The 5,000-nt window shown below is 41.8% G+C and overlaps 1 protein-coding gene and 1 long non-coding RNA gene across 5 annotated transcripts in view; one reads left to right on the forward strand and one right to left on the reverse strand.

Annotated features, from left to right (window-relative positions):
- Positions 1 to 5,000, reverse strand: part of LOC124953697 — a 241,591-nt gene that overhangs the window by 82,663 nt on the left and 153,928 nt on the right. The window lies entirely within an intron of this gene.
- The window catches only part of LOC124953692 (GATA-binding factor C-like), a 52,237-nt gene that overhangs the window by 3,615 nt on the left and 43,622 nt on the right, over positions 1 to 5,000 (forward strand). The gene's annotated exons all lie outside the window — the stretch shown is intronic.

Genomic DNA, 5,000 nt, shown 5'->3' on the forward strand with positions numbered 1-5,000 from the left:
AGAAGAAGAGGAGGAGGAGGAGAAGGTTAAGCTGGTTGGTTGGTTGGTAGGAAGAAGAGGAGGAGAGGTGTCGAAAAGCAAATGGTCGGGAAAACGAGCCGTCGGTATATACACGAATATACATAGATGTATACATACATACATACATACATACATACATACATATATACGCACATGTATCTATACACCAGTACGAAAAAGCACGAATCGTCCTTTCAGTACGATGTCGGCTTTGAATCCTCTGGACCCTTTGAGCTCGTTCTCGACGCCTTCAACAAAAGTCCGCGGTCCTCTCTCTCTCTCTCTCTCTCTCGCTCTCTCGCTCTCTCGCTCTCTCTTGCTCTGCTTTACGCTCGAACACGCTCGCTCGAGGCGGCTAATTATTTGGAGTACTGGTCGCTTTGATGTCGGATGCTGACCAAATGGAGATATACACTGACTCGGCTGTAGTATCATTCATAGGACGAGCACGTACTCTCTTTCTCGAGCAGTTTTCAGCATGTGCTTTTAAATGGCACAGAAAACACATTCGAACGTATTCGTTTGTCCTGCGTATAAGTACTTGCTTTGTGCCAAGAGTGCAAGTGGATTATTTTCAGCCAGGTATATTACGACGAGTCATTTGTGAAATCTCTTTCTCTTCTAGCTATGATAATAGTAACATCTAAACGTGTTTCTCTCCTATTGTAGAAAAGATTAAGGGAAGAAGAGATCATAAACAAAGGGACACTCCGTATATATATATATATATATATATATATATATATATATATATATATATATAAGAATTTATTCAATTCTTTTTTTCCTCTACTTTTTTTCTTTTTCTTTTTTTTTTCGAAATGTACGTCACGTCGGTCACGTCGAAATATTTTATATATTCTGAAAATAATTGTGAATTTATTTTATAGTATAGTATATAAAAGAAAGGTAATATAAGTCGAAAGGCGAGCCGATCGTAATTAAGAACAAAGTGAAATCTGCGTTTAATTATCATGCCGATTCGAAATCGGTATACATATAGGTACGTGGTTTAAACGAGAAAGAGGGAGATAGATGGATAAAGAGAGAGAAAGAGAGGGAATCACGTAGCCCAAGCTTTGGTGTTGTTTGCTGCCTTTGCGATTCTCTGACGCCGTGATGACGGCGTTGCCGTCGACGCCACAGACCGTCCTCTTTTTTTGCAATGCTCGCGTGCGTTACTTATTCGTTATCCGCTGCCACGGTTCTCGGCATACAACATGAACTGTGAAACAGAAAGAGAGAGAGAGAGAGAGTCTGCGTTCTTCATGGGCGTGGTTAGCGAAAAAAAAAGGGAGTGAAAAAGGTTGAACGTCGGGAAACATCGGCACGAAGCGATGCACCATAATTTTTATTATTCTCTTCTTTATTTTTTTTTTTTACTATTTTTTCATTTTTTTTTTTTTTTGCTATTTTTTGTTGCAGTTATCAATCGTACGATCGTAAACCGATTTCATATTCGAGCGGGTATTGTGCTAGGGTACTGCGTATAACCAATGAAAATCGTAAAATCGTTCTCCCATTAAATTTCGGAGCGAACACATCGAACGGGGGTATGCTATTTCAAAGTTGCATAAAAAACCGATTGCCACAATACAAAAAGAGAGAAAAAAACACGAAAAAATGAGAGAAAGAGAGAGAGAGAGAGAGAGAGAGAGAGAGAGAGAGAGAGAGAGGAAAAAATCCGCGTATAAGTGATGCCCACGTTCGTTCGACGCCATCTTGATTTCCATGGTACGAGCTCGCTCGTTCGCGCGCGCGTCCGCGCTCACACACAGTTTCCACGGCGGGCCGATTATATCCATGGATTTTTCATGAATATTCATGGCCGGACTATACTCGCGACGGCCGTTTCCGTGGCGCGTTATAACCGCCTAGTTATTATCCAGAAATCGTTGGATCGAATCGCTCGCAGCTCCGGCGTTGCTGGACATCGCTTATGTACGCGTTCGGTCAACGATAATATTTGACTGCCGTCAATATCGAGTAGTATAAGAAAATGATAGGAACGAGACGTCAACGACGACGAATTGTTTTCAATCGATTTCACAACGATCGCGAGCTTCTCGCGTACGTGGCTTTTTATTAACTAGCAATGCGAACATTTTATCAAGAGAAAGAGAGAGAGAGAGAGAGAGAAACAAGAGAGCCAAAGAGAAAAAAAGGTGCTCGTTCAAAGCAGTCGCAGTGGAAAAGCGGCGCCATATTCGATCGACGACCCGTTTCCATCATAATGTTGTTGAGAATCAACACCAAAGGAAATTTCTTCGAGTCTTCGTGTTACCTAAACGAGACTAGTTCTCTCGGACGGTTCGTTCCCTCTCTCTTTTTTCTCATAGATCATTTCTCTATTTCTCTTTCGTTTCTCTATTTCTCTTTCGTTTTCACACAGGCATATGTAGTAAGTAAGGTTGTAAGTACTATTACTTACCTAGACGACGTTTATTGCCGGCGCACGATGCCAACTTTTTCCCACATGGATTTTATCACACTCCTCGCGACGACACGTCTATGATTAAACGTTGATCGATGATTCCTAATTACTTTCTTACTTTTAGAAAAGATCTTTTTAGAGAAGATCTCTAGAGATATCAGACGCGAGAGATCATTTCTTATCTATATATATATATATATCATTAATATATATATATATATTATATTGTTTAAATGAAAATAAATGAAGCTTTGCATTTCGAATTTTGTGAAAACAGATCTAGGTAATGTCACTCGATCGCTTACTCGGCTGAGTTTAGCACCCCATCGGTGGCCATCTTTGGATGGATCGGTGACTAGAAGGCGGAGGGAGGGGGCGTTGGGGTTAAATCGAACCGAGTCGACGAAAATATCGTCGAGATAACGGGCCAAGAGTTATATTTGCGGTGGAAAGAGAAAGAAAGCAAGAAAGAAAGAATGAAAGAAATAAGGGGAGGATGGTCAAAAAAGTTTCGTGAAACGCCGTAAAAAGGTTCGTGGCATGAAGGAGCGACAGAAAGAGAGAGAGAGAGAGAAGGGTGGAATGGAGGGAGAAGGGCGGAGCGGTATAGAGCGATAAATATCGCTCGGTATGGAAGTTTTTATTGCGTCGAGAGTGCGAACTGCTCCCTCTGTCTGCTCATTTTTCGCGCCACCTCCTCCTATCTCCTTCTTTTTCTCTGTCTCCATCTCCCTTCTCCCTCCCCTCCCCCACCTCCTCTTCCTCCTCCTCCTTCTTCCTCTTTCTGCCTCATCCTTCTTTTCGCACTCTTCCCCGTCGACGCGTTTTTTCGCTGAAAAGGAAGGAAAGGCCAACGAACTCGTCCTCATCGTAAATCGTTGACCCACTGTGTGTGCTCGGCGTTCGGACAACCGAGAGGCTCGCATAATCGAACGAATTTCATGGATTTTGCTATACATACTAGGATGTAGGTACCTACTTGTTGGAAATTTCACGATTAGCGAATCAATTAAGCGTTACCCATAGAGATAGCATGTTTTTCCGATGTATTCGATGTCCGATGAACACCACCAGCAGTGCGAGAGTGGGAGCGTGAGAGAGAGAGAGAGAGAGAGAGAAAGAGGGGAGTAGAGGAGCAGGTTGCAGCTGCAAAAGTTATCGTTCGCGATTAATATTTTGGAGAGTGAGTCCTATAGCCTGTTTACTTTTCATCCTCGTTCACCGCTGCTATAATGCAGTAGATCCAATTACAAGCGGTACATCGCTGGACTCCGATTAATTGCACGACGCTGCAGCTGCCGCTCGTTTCCCCCTTTACTGCCGTTGCCTCTTTGATGCATCGCAACGTTGCATCTGTAATTTCTCCTTGCGTTCGGATCAGAGCTACTACGCGACTGTTCTAGTAGACGGAAGTTATCCTCTTCGTTCGATTGATGATGAATCATTTAAAATTTCAAGAAAAAATAATAATAGAGAGAAAGAAGATTTTTTTTTTATATCTTTTTTCTTTCTTTCTTTCTTTCTTTCTTTTTTCCTTTGAAATACTCAAATGACGAAAATCGTAATGGCATTATGGAGACACGATAAATCGGCAGGGAATAGACGGTAGCACCATGGTGGAGGGCTTAAAGCTTAAATTAATGCCTATAATTCAATGGGAATCGAGGGCATCGAAGAGAGAGAGAGAGAGAGAGAGAGAGAGAGAGAGAGAGAAAGAGAAAGAGGCGGAGGAGTAGTAGTAGTTGGGAACGGAGCTTGGCAAAACAGTCTCGCGTTATCAGCGTATGCCGTGAAGGTGGCGGAGCAGTACCGGCAAGTTCCACTCGATATATCGATCGTATGCTTCGTCGGCCAACTTCATCCGCCGTAAGCACGTAGGGAATGTATGCACGCGAAGCTTTCGTGCGAGCATCCTGACTTCTACCTTTCGAATTTCCTCCCTTCACGATGAATTCGACCGAGCACACGTGAGAGGGGTGTTAATGACTTTTCTATCGGGGATGGAAATCTATCGTGACAAAACTGAATGGATTTCTTTTTTCTTTCTTAAATAGCATGCTTTTTGTATGACACATGTTCTTCGTTACCGTTCATGCCGTATGAAAATATGAATATTTATAGGGTAGCTGAGAATAGTTGACATTGGTAATTACTTTGTACGATCCATTAATAAGAATGATCGAACATGGTAATATAGGAAAGTTAAGTAAAAGTTAAATATATTATAGGATATAACAGTAAGAGACACTATAAAAGGCATACATACGTTAACGTACTTAGTTAAACGCAATATCGATAGATCACACCTGACGTACTAGACAACAACTACACAGAGAATTCGTGTTAGGTCGTGAAGGTATCACCGATCGCTAGGTACAAGATAAAACGCGAGTCTCTTCGATGATAATAAGATAAGATACAGGAGAGAAGTCTCTTTTTTCTTCCCCTCTCTCCCTCTCTCTCTATCTTTCTGTTCTGAAAGTGTATTATATACTCCAACTACTAATACCAACTAATAAAATTCCTGTTCGTAGTAAGAGAGAAA

Source organism: Vespa velutina, chromosome 13, assembly GCF_912470025.1.
Source record: "Vespa velutina chromosome 13, iVesVel2.1, whole genome shotgun sequence".
Taxonomy (NCBI): domain Eukaryota; kingdom Metazoa; phylum Arthropoda; class Insecta; order Hymenoptera; family Vespidae; genus Vespa; species Vespa velutina.